Source organism: Cupressus sempervirens, chromosome 8 (genome assembly GCF_028749045.1).
Source record: "Cupressus sempervirens isolate cs-2001-9-10 chromosome 8, ASM2874904v1, whole genome shotgun sequence".
Lineage (NCBI taxonomy): Eukaryota > Viridiplantae > Streptophyta > Pinopsida > Cupressales > Cupressaceae > Cupressus > Cupressus sempervirens.
In genome coordinates, this window is record NC_143125.1 from 34,992,775 (window position 1) to 35,005,563 (window position 12,789).

Below are 12,789 nucleotides of genomic sequence, written 5' to 3' on the forward strand. Positions count from 1 at the left end.
GGTCCCAATCTATGAGTTGTGGATGAGAAAGTGGTAGGTCAATGAGATGGATGGATAGTTCTCAGAGAACAAAGTCTCCTAGGAAGATTTGGTCTGGGATATCATCGTAGGCTCTCTTTTCAACTTCCTCAGGAATGTCTTCAATTTCGACAAGGTCGTGGTGGATGTTCGAAAAAGCGTGACCATTCTCGTTGGTGCCCCCAATTGTGGGTATGCCAAAGCCAAGACCTGACTTTATTTCCCAATCATGTGCTTCGATGGGACATTGCATGCCCCTTTCTTCTGGTCCTAGTCCACCTCCTTGATAGTTCCATTTTTCAGTGATGAGCTTATGTTGTTGGGGATACTTCTGGCTGAAGTGATCAAGGCGTGCTTGATTTCTTGGAGGTGCATCCTTATGTAGCCAATTGTTGATATCTGGAGTGAGCTCCTCATGAAGAGGGGTTTTTGAGGACACAAAGGTGGTTGGGCCAAACTATTTGTATCGAGGAGGTGGAATCTCCTTAGCTTTGTGATATGTTGGCCGTCCATGGGTATGTGGATCAAGTGGGATTGCTCCGACAGCAAATGCATCTGATAGACTATATTCTCCACATCCTTTGTTGTTGATCTTTACAGTAGATAGGGTGGAGGCAAGGATGGTTTCTACGTCATTACAAGTGTGGGATGAGCTGGCGATGGCTGTGCCAATGTCTATTCCAGGGCAATGGTTTGTATATGAAGCTTCAACCGCATTGCAGTAAGCAAAGGGTTCTGGATCGGCATGGATGGTTACCTCAGTGCCTTGATGCGGAAATTTGATGCACTGATGGTAGGTGGATGGAACAGCCTTCATAGCATGAATCCATGGGCGACCGAGGAGGATGTTAAATGGTAGGTTTAGATCAACAACATGGAAAACTATCTCTTAAATGACTGGCCCAACCTTGATTGGTAGAAAAATAGTCCCTTCTGTGGTCCTTTCCAAGTTGTCATAAGCTTTGATGGTGATAACCTCACTGATCATATCTGCCTCAGTATACCCAGCTTGTTTTATGAATTTTAGGGTGCAAATGTTCAAGGCTGATCCATTATCTATCATTACTCTTTTCATGGCGAAATTGGATACCATGATGGCTATGCGAAGTGGAAGGGTGTGATCTGGCTCAACCGCGGGTATGTCGGTGGGTTTGAAAGATAGGGCACATGAGGATGAAAGGTGTCCAACAAGATTACGAAAATCAGTAGCATTGATATCAGAAGGGACACGGGATTCTATGAGAGCACTGTCAAGGATGTCTTTGTACACAGGACTAGTGCAGAGAAGGTCTAAAATGGATATTTGGGCTGGCATGTTCCCAAGGTGTTCCAAGATATTGTACCATCTTTTTGATGGAACTGATGGTGTTGATGAAACTGGTGGGCCTGCGATGTTAAATCATGCTCTTCGAGTGGTGACCGCACACTCATTGTCTGGTCCTCAGATATTGATAACATTGACAGAAGGCTCTTTCTTAGATATACAACCTATAAGGCTACCATAGTCTATATAGGATGAAGTGTGGTCATTGTTCTTCCCATGCTGTTGGTTTGGCTGGTGGTTGTTGGTGTTATTTTGGATAGGTGCTTTTCCAGGATTTTGGTTGTTGTGTGGAGGAAAAGCATTTTGATAAATCTGTAAGCCTGCATTGGGAGAGGTTTGGGCACCAACAGTGATTTCCTTCCGATCAATGAGGTCTTGCACATAGTCTTTCAGTTTCATGCATCTGAGGGTGGTGTGACCGTTTACCCTATGGAACTTGCAATACTCATTGTCCTTGTACCATGCAGCTTTGGATTGGCTTGGATCAATTTGCTGGGTAGGAGGAAATTTGATGAGGTTTTCCTTAGCCAATTTCTCAAAAATAACATCCAATGGCTCACCAAGGGGTGTATAGTTTCTAGGTGCAGGTTGGAATCTGGGCTTTTGCCCTGCAGCTACATTGATGGCATTAGCTTGATTGTTAGACCCTTGAAAGTTGGGTCTTGTATTGTGGTTTTGATAGCTTTGGTTATTTCATTGTTGGTAATTGGTAGCTTGTTGGTTGTTTGTTTGATATGGTGGGTTAGACTGGTTTTGAGAAGGACCAACGATATTCACATGTCTGGTATCAGTAACCCCATCTGTTGCAACATGCTTGTTTTTGTTCCAATACCTAGACTTGTTATTGGAATGTGATTGATTTTGGTTGGCCTCTTTGTAAATCTTTACCACACCATCTTTGATGACTTCTTGCTCAAGGATCATTCCTTTCTCTTTGATATCCTTATAGGTCTGCAAACAGTTCATGGTCATGTGGCGAGCCAAGCTAGGATGTGCATTATCAATAAACATTTTCACCACATGGCGTTCTGGCAAGGTGCAGGATATGCAGGTGGTAAGGGTTTGCCATCTTTGCAGGTATTCGGCAAGGCTTTCTCCACCTTTTTGCTTGGTGTGGACAAGATCAACTATTGATAGCTCTGTTTCAACAAGATGGGCATATTGGGCTACAAATGCCTCAAATAATTCAGCAAAGTTTTTAATTGTTCCATAGGGGATTCTATAAAACCATTCAAGAGCTGGTCCAGCCAAGCTTTTGGAAAAAAGGTGCAAGAGGAAGACATCATTGTATGCCACGTCCTGGCAATGCATGTAAAATTCTTTGAGATGTGTGACAGGGTCTCCTTTTCCTCTGAATTTGTCAAATTTAGGTAGCTCAAAGTGTTTGGGAAATGGTGTCGTGGTAATGGCTCTGTCAAATGGGTAAGGACACACATTCTCAAACTTGAATGTCTTTGGATCATTCCCTTCTTGGATGGCTTTCAGATCTGTCTTCATTTGCTCCCACTCTGAATTGATAGGTGATGGTTGGGGTGCCCCCAATGTAGGAGTGCCTTGAGGTAGGTATGTGCTGGATGGGGCCATTGAATATGGATGGTTATGAGGGATTTGCTGATAGGGATTGTACATTGTTTGGGCAGCTGCATGGTGGATGACGGGTTGTTGAGGGGGAGGTGGTGCATATTGCTGCATGTGCTGCGACGCTTGCTGTTGATATGGGATTTGAGGTTGGGATTGAGGAACATAAGCTGGCTGTGGGATAAATGGATTGCTTTGTGGAGGTAAGGTATAAGATGGTTGTGAGGCTTGGGGAAAGGATCGGGGGGCTTGTGGGGTTTGACCAATATATGTGGGTTGTGCCCCCATTTGGGATGGTATCTGCAAATAATTGGTGGTTGGCTGGGGTGGTGGATTACCTCCTAGAAGTGGCATTGAAAAGTAGTTGGTAATAGGAGGTAATGGATTAGTTGGTGGTGGAGGTGGTGGGAATTGAAAGCTTGGGAATGGAATTGATGGGGTTTGATAGCTTGGTGGCTGGATTTGGAAGCTTGGTATAGTGGTGGCGGGAGCTGGGGTCAAATTGGGAGCTTGGTAGAAGATTGGCAGTAGCTTGTGGGATTTGATAGCTTTGTGGAGTGAAGGTAGTAGCTTGTGGATTTGTGGCTGGTGGTATTGAGCTCCCAAGACCTAATGGAAATGATGGGATTGTGCTTTGGGCTGTGGTGAACAAGCTGGGGGCGATGAAAGGTTGATTACTTGGCCCCATGGGTGGCATCCCTATTGTATATTGCTGAGGTTGGCCAAAGATGCTAGCACTGATTTGGGAGATGGGTGGATTGGGAAGGCTAGGTTGGGGAGCAGTAGCAATAGTGAAGGGGGTAAACGGTGAGGTGTTTTGGGTAAAGGGGGTTTGAAGCGAAGAGGTATGAACCAAGGATGGAGTGGTGGTGGCTGGGTTGGCTTGCGGCATGGAGATTTCAACTTGGGTGGATGATGGTATGTTTGGGTCTGTTGGGTCATATGGATTGGCTGGAGGCTCTTCTTTTGGAATAAATTGAGGATAATTTGGATCATAAGAGCCTATGGGTGGTGGCAGCTGCCCAAAAAATGGGTGAGATGGATCTGATAATGGAGGGGGTCTTCCAAAGTCAAAGGTTCCTACATTGTCCCTTCAAAAATTAGCCATGATTGTCTCTTTGTTTTTGTCTATAATGGCGTTTACCAATACTGCATTTCCTGGTTGGTTCATGAAAGCTTCAATGTCAGTAGGTGATGGCATAGCTGGCTCTGGGCTGAAGGATGGTTGAGTGCTCAAGGGGGGTGAGGCTGTTCAATCTAAATGATAGGGCTCCATTGTTTCTTTCTTCTTGGCTAAGCGAGTGACAGGTGGCATGAAAAATGCTCCTAGGGATGAGATGCAATAATGCTAATGGATGCAAAAAGGGGGAAGGCTTTTCTATGCAAATGATTTCCTAGGTTGAGGCAAAGCTATATGACAAAACCTAAGGAGGATTGGGTTGGGGATTCTAACTTCAAAGATATGTTGTCAAAGCACAAAAGGTCTGCTTTCCTATGTGCAAGCTTGGTGGTGATTGTGTCAACTTAAGGATAGACTGATGATCCTTTAGGAAGAACACGAGATTGACCACTTGTGAATCCCAACCTTTAGCTCAAGGTGATGAGGGATAACAAGTGACAAAGCTAGATTACCCTAGACAAAGCTATGTCAAAGGGATAACCTTGGTGAGATTGGTGGATTTGGAAGATTTTAGGAATGGAAAACTTTTAGCAAGGTGACAACAATTTTGAAAGCTTAGATATGCAGAATTTCAATTACTGGCTAGATGGTATGATTCTAAATGATATGAATGAGCTAATAATGCTTAAGGGGATAACCTAAGATGGCTGGATTTTCTACAAATATGACTCTAAAGTGAAGCTTATCCAAGAAGATGTGGAGAAACAAGGGTGTCTAATCATAGAAATCATGCCTAGTTGGTAAGGCATAAGCAGGATTAACTCCTGGATGTTGGCTAAATTTGATGGTGCGCTCTAACCAGGCCTCTTGAAGTGCTTCGTCGGTAGCTTTGTCCTTTGCTTTGTGGAGTTTGGAAATTCGTGGGCTTGGTGTTATTTCTTTTCTCTTGGCTGAAAGTTCTTGGTATGCTAGAGATGGCTTGAGTTTGACCTTGTGAAACTTCTGTTTGGGTTTGGGTTGTTCCGACATAAATTCTTGAATTTGCTTGGCTTTGGGAAAAAACTCAGTTGTTTTGCTTCAACTTGTTCAACTTCTAAAATAGGCAGTGACTACGCTAAGTGTGCCCTAAGCTAGGATTGACCAAGTTTGGCAAACATTCATTCAACAAGTAAAATAAAAACAAGCAATAGATAGGAACACCCAGATAGAAGTTTGTGGTTCTCAGAATGTGATACTTGCGCCAAGGAGTGTGTATGTTCTACAAATGTTTCGATCAGTCACTCCAAACACATTAACATCTGAGATGGTTTTCTACAAGGCTGACAATTGGTTTAGCTAGGGAGTCCTCGATATACGCAAGGTACGTGAGGCCCAAATCTGTAGATGAGACCAAAAGGATGTCACACAGCCGAGACGAGTGGTAACCCACTTCTCCTCTTTCACTTCTCAAGGGTATAAAGTTCCTTGAGGCTTAGCCCGAATGACAAAATCTTGATCCCAAGAGAGGTGTCTTTCGATTCACCTCCCGATTCTTATACTCCGCCGGAGCGCTGGAGTTGAGGTCGTCCAAGGGGTGATGAAATCCCCAAGCAGGCCTCCTAAAAAGAAACAAGGTTTTGGATCCTAATCTTATGCACCCAAGATGGCCTCGAAAGACGACAAGGGGAGAGAAGACTCGAATGACCTTGGGCTAAAAAACATGCTTGTTCTTTTACCAACTGACTCTTATGTGTGCTAATCTAGACTTTGCAAGCACTCATGTTTAAGAGACAATGTTCAATTCCAACTTGAAGCGCCAAAAAAAGTAAATCGATCGAAGAATGCAAACAATAAGAAGAGTTAGGGTCAACAAAAGCAAACTCGCGTGCCTGGAGGCCCTCCACGTCAAGTATCGATTAATTTTCTTTAAGGCATTCAAGATTGAGTGTGAGTTTGTTTTAAGCCCAAAACAAAAGTGTGTGAGATTCGATTTCAAGCGCGCGCCCGGAGGCTCTCCACATCAGTTGTTGTTCAATTTAAATGCCCAAACTTGAAGAGGTGAGTCCAAGGAACTACTCAAATTGATTTTTGTAAATTTGTATTTTAACTTAACAAAGTTTCTTAAATGTCCAAAAATCAAACTTTATCTAGATTGCATGTGAAAAAGAGATTTGTAATGGTTAATTGATCCTTGGCATTCAAGATTGGATTTTTTTGTTTTAAGCATGCATTCCAAAGAAAGTTGATTTTAATCCATGACATTCAAGAGTGTGTTTTTGAGCAACATTCATTCAATGAAAAATGTGTTTAACCATTCAAGTTCATTTTTTTTTAGCAACATGCATTCAAAGATAAATGGTTAAACATTCAAGTTCATTTTTTAGCAACATGAAAACCTGCAAGAAACATGGTTAGTGGTTCCATATGTGCTCCAACCTGCAATGAGACAAAAAAAAAAGCAATTTAGTTAGTTAGCCAAAATCTTCAAAAATGAGAGCTTAACTATGGGAAAAAATTTTTAAACTTTTTTTGTTGTTTTTTCTACGCGTAAAAATGCAGAAATAATAAAGCAGAAATGGAACATAAGCAAGCAGAGAAGACAGTCTGTCAAAATATGAAGAGGACAAAACAGATTTGTAGCACAGAACACAGGTGACAAGCAGAGACGCTGATTTGCACAGATGCGGATTTTCGCAGATGACAATTTTCGCAGACGTAGATTTTTGCAGATGTCGATTTTCGCAGACGTGAATTTTTGCAAACGTCAATTTTTGTAGACGTGGATTTTCATAGATGTCGATTTGCATAGACGCAGATTTTTGCAAATGTCGATTTGCGTAGACGCGGATTTTCGTAGACGTCAATTTTCGCAAACAGAACAGGTTGCAGACGCCAAAACTGCGCCAAAAAAGCTGAAAAATGCGAATTTTTTTTTTTTAGATGGTATTTCTTCTTCCTAAGTGCGTTCTTTAACCTGCAAAAACAAGCAAAACACCCTCACAACACACTCAAACAACAACAAACATTAGATGGTTAGAAAAATGACATATAGATGAAAATAGATGATTAAATGACCCATAGTGGGGTCCCACCGGGCGTGCCAAAATGTAGAATCAGAATCAGTGTGTAAAGAACATTGACAAATAAAGTAAACATTCACAAACCAAAAACTAAATTCACATATATGCTTAGACAAAGAAAGCAAACAAGAAGTGCAAACCTCACAAGAGAAAACAATCCATGCTTTCTTGATTCTGTAGATGTGTCCTTTTGCTATGGATGTATGCTCAAGATGCTCAAAAGTTGCTTCAATGGAGATGGGTAATGGAAAATTGGTAGCTTTGTGAGCTCTCAATTTGGCATTATAAGGGTAATATTGATGGCTTTGGTTCTCAAAATAGCATGGTAACTTTAGCTCAAAGATTGTTGATGAAATGGCTTGGGATGGGATTCAATTTATAGGCTAAGGGGTAGAGGGATGGAGGGCTTAGATGCAAGGATGGATGAAGGCTTAAGGAGGGCTAAGATGCACTCAAAGGGGAGCACATGGATTGTTCTTGTTTAGCACCAATGGGAAGGTGACACTTGTCACAAGGAGGATGAGTGTGAGAGGGTAGGGTTAAGGGTTGGTTAAGGGCATGATGAGTGGGGTTGAGTATGTAAGAGGGATGTAAGAGGAATGAGTGTGGAAGAGGGAAGAGTGTGGAAGATGGGTGTAAGAGTCATGAGTGGGCTTGTAAGAGTCTTTATGTTTTGTAAGAGCACTCATGACTTAGTGGTTGGGTTTTTTTGAGGGGAGACTTTGGTTTGGATTAGGAAAGTCTTAAACTTGTTTAAGGAATGTGACAACATTAGGGGGTGGATTAGGCTTGGGTTTAGGATTAGATTAGGGATGTTAGAGATGTGCAAGTGGATGGCATTAATGAGGGTGGGTGAGTTAGTGGCTAAGCTTGGTTAGTATGGGTGGATGGGGTGGATTAGGCTAAATGGAGGATTAGAGATAGGTTAGGGGTTTTTGAATTTGAGGATTTCATTTATCAAATAGATTTATTTAATAAATGGGGATTTTTGGAATTAGATAGAAGAATAGGATTTAATTGATAAATAATAGATTATTTGATTTATCAATTAGGACTATAGATGATTAATTAAATTAATCAACTAGGGGATGACAAAGGATTAATTAAATAGAAATTTAATTAATAATGCCTTTTTAGATAACTAAATAGGATTACTAAAATAGTGTAATCAAATTTAGGTGTCTACAACAATAACTCTACATCTGTTGAACATCATGACAAAAACTAAAGATTGGAAACCATAGGTACTTGGCTCCAAGATGCAAAATGAACAAAGATGAGCAAGATGACAAGACAACCCAGGATGCTCCTACATTAGAATCAAATACTTGCCAATGTGTGAAATTGTCTAGGACAACATGCCTTGCAACAATTCTGATTTGTTGCCCCTTTTCATCAACAACATGCTCTAGTATATCATAATGAGCACCAATGTCTGCAAGCCTATTAGTATATTTATTTCAATTTCTTGGGACTCTCTGAATATTGAAAGCTTGAAAACATTCTAGTAGATCCCACACTCTATGTTTGTATAACTTGAGAAGGTTATTCTTTTTGACATTTTGATTTCTAATTTGATTAACAACCAACTCACTATCTCCAAATACCTTCAAGAGCTTGATGCCTTTCTTTTATGCAAGTTGGAGACCTTGGATTAGAGCTTCATACTCACATTATTGATGCAACTGAGTTGGAGTCTATAAGAAAAAAAGTATCTTTCCAATTCAGGAGAAACAAGCATTACACTAGTACCTAAACCATTTTTATTCTTTGAGCCATCAAAGAACATATTCAAAAATTCATTAGTATTTTATTTCTCTTTCATGAGCTTTGGCATAGGAACATTCTCCTCAAATATACAATAGGTTCTAAGAGCTGTCTCCCTAGGCTCTTATGTTGTGTAAAATTGATAAGTAGTAGCCCACTCATCCAAAAGATAATCAAGTACTTCTATCAAAGAAGTAGCAAGCTCATGTGCTATGTCTTCATCATCTACTTCATGAATTGTACAATTCATGTTTATGGGGATAGGAGTGTAGGTTTTAGAGGTTCTACCCTTATGGAAGCCTTTGTTCCGTATCTTGTTCTAAAAACATGTAGGACCAGTTAGATGTAATATAACCACCTATTTGTGTAGAGAAATCCCTAGAAAGGTTGATGGAAAAATAAGGCTCAACCTCAAATACTGATATACCTTGAATTACATTACAACCAAGGTATGCATGAAATGCAATTTCCACATTCTTAAGGATCCCTATAGTTTTGACAGAGTTACCATCTAACTGAAGGACATCCCTAACCATTGACTCATATTTGATAACAAGGAGGCTAGCAACTCACCTAGGCATTATAGAGCTACTAGCCCTCAAGTCAATCATGCAATTATGGACTAGCTTGTCCCCTATGATCAAAGACACATAAAAAGGAGGAGGTCTAATTTTCTTACTCATTTCTCCTTCTTTTATTGGCTACACCAGGCTTGTAGCATTTTCTTCTTTGACTGATTGATCTTTCACCTCTATGCTCTCTAACTCTTGCTGTAGTAATTTCTTCTATGATGGTATAGCTACAAAACCATCCAATATGGAGAGATTTACAATAGCCTTCTTTATTTGATCTATAATGTGGAGAGGGGAATTAACTACTTTGGTTGGAGCTTTAGGAGCTATGGGGATTGGTGGATGAAATTAAGCAGTATGAGGTTTAGTAGACTTCTTTTTGCTCATATCTTGCCTCTGTTGAGGATCAAAATTTGGTTGTGCATTCATCACTAGCACATGAGGAGTAGCACCTAAAGTGGAAGCTTGCTTTTGTGGAGGGGGTATAACATATTTAGTTTCTCTTCTTTTTCTTTTGGTATTATGAGCTATAACATCATGTTTGGTATGAAAATGCTCCTCTCAATGATGGTTCATAAAAGAATAATCACCATATTACTATAAATGGGAAGTATCAGTAGGTTGACTAACATTATATTGTTGCCCTACTACTTTATCTTGTGTAGTTAGTGCTAGGAATAATTCTTTCTTCTGATACATACAATATCCATAGAAATAGTTGCAAGAAGGGAAGAAATCTTGATCTTGAGCAAGATTATTATGACGAACTAATGCCTTGTTTAGGTTTTTATTTGCATTTGTAGTAGGGATATTACCAATAGGTCTATTTTGGTTATGTGGGGCATGACCCTATCCTTGATTTAAAGCCCTATTATACATAGGACCTTGATAATGAAGTTGGGGAGGCTTATTGCTTTCAGCTTGTTGCATTTTGATAGTCACCAACTCATTGCTCATTTTTTGCATCACTATATTGTTGTCATCCATTTTATTTTCTTGATCTTGCAATTTTTTGTCTATGTTCTGCATCATCATTTCCATCATGACCTTAATCTTATCTACTCCATTAGAAGATGTGGAGGATATTGGGACTACAACAAGAGACTGGCTTGTAGAGATGGTAGGAATAGGGGCTATTATAGGTTGGTAATTAGGCATGTTAGGAAAGGAAGGCATTGGAGGCCTTGGAGCTAACTTCCCTCCTTGTATCAATATATTCTCTACCCTTATGTAAATCTCATAAGCATTTGGTAAAGTGTCCCCTCCCATAGTTTCCACTATGGTAGCTGTATCACCATTGAAGGCTCTGAGGTAATGTAAGAAATCTTCTAAAATTTGTAATTGAAATCTATAATATATTCATAGGGTGCTCTCTTAATAGTTCTTAGCTACTCCAAAAATGATAGGTGATCACTCTTATCCTCAAAATAATTACAAATCCCTACTCCTAACCCATCTTTATCAGTGATAGAGTTGTGTGACAAAACACTATACCATTGTAATTCTTTTCCCTTTAAAGATGAAGCTAGAAGTCTAAAAGCGACATCATCCTCTATAATAAAATGTATATTATAGACATTTGAAATCTCTTGAATATGTTCTATAGGCAAGATGGAAGTTTCAGTAGTAAAATTAGGTATACTTTTAAGAGTTGATACTAGGATATCATGTCTTTGGACCAAAAGGAGGGGACTTCCACCATTGAAGGTGGAAAAAGAATGGGCTCTAGGATGTGCCATATGGAATAATACTCTATTCAAATTAAAATATGGAAACCTAGGTTATGATCTATCCATAGGAAGAGTAGAGAGAGATCTTGCAGGTGTATGTGTTCTTGTTCCACTCCTAACTGGTGGTAGAGATAATGTACTTCTCTTTCTTCTAGGGTTTGAAAATGAAAGATTAATGTATTGACAATTACCTCTATAAGATGCCCTTATGTGAGCTAAGGCATGAATCAAAACAAATGTGGTTTGGAAACCAATATGTAGAGATAGAGTCACCAAGTACTTGAAAATGAGCCTCTTGAAGGCTTGGAATACTGAGAGTAGCACTATCTTCTCAACATCAATTTGAAGTTTTTCTCTTTCACACCTATGAACTATTAGACTTAGAATACTTCAATATTAATACCACCGAGCATGCCAAAAACTATTGTCCCAAAATTTTGCACCCTTGCCTAAAGTTTTTACCTAAAGGTAACTTTGTGAAACATGGAAACAATCTCCAAGTTGTGGGACTTGAAAAATGAGATTGAGTCTTCAGAGAAGGCCGGCTTCTTTACTATCAAGGTGCATCTAACTACTTCTTGAGAGAAAAAAGGAGAAACAATGCATAAAAACAAACTACCTAATCTAATCTAGAGGGGTGATACACCAAAATAATTTGTTCAGCCTTATCTCTGCCTAACAATGCACTATTCATCAATATAACCTCAAAATACATTGATTCAACCCCTATCTTAACTCAATAGCCACATGTGGATTAGGAACCAAATAAAATGCTACAAGGAAGAAACTTCACTCTATAACATTCAAAGCAAGAGTAGATACGATCATGTAGATTTAAGAATGAAAATAATACACTAACAAAGGAAAGAAGGTTTGCACTAGTATTAATGGAAGAATGAGATACAATAGAGAATTAAATTCATTCATAGGAAAAAGGAAATTACAGTAATAAAGCATAGAATGCTACTGCTATTAAATTTGAGAAAAATTGACCCTAAGAAGGGTTACAAAACCTACTTTTATAGTTCAAGCACAACTAAGATAGCTTCTACCTTAAGGAATTCTCAATCACTATCATCTAAGGATACAAAGAATAATCACTATGGGGAAGATTTGATTGAGGTACACATCTAGATACAAGAAAATCATATTTTTCACCAAACAGAGCCCTAAGAAGATAGAAACAACAACCATTATCATTCTAACTAGGTAGATGGATAAATCATGCGGCAATGGAGTGTCTATTTTCATTTACCAAGTGGGAATGTTTAGAAGTGGTTATAAATGATCAAAAGGATCTAATTCTCCATTAAAGAGCTACATGCTTCATTCTCAACATGCCAAGTCAGGTAAATCAACAAATCAATAATATTCAAGCTCCACCCTGTACCTTTCTTGCATTTTCATTGCTCAAGGGCACCTCCATCATTTCTAGCTCAAACAAGAAAAATACCTTGTTAATCAACGCAGAGACCTATGATCTTACGATCATTAATATATCTCATAGTCAAAACCACCCCTTATAACCTCTACAATCTCATGATAACCATCTTGGCATAGTATCATCAGCGAGAAACAAAAAACCTATGTCCCTTGATCATCCTCTTGTCATGTCATTAGA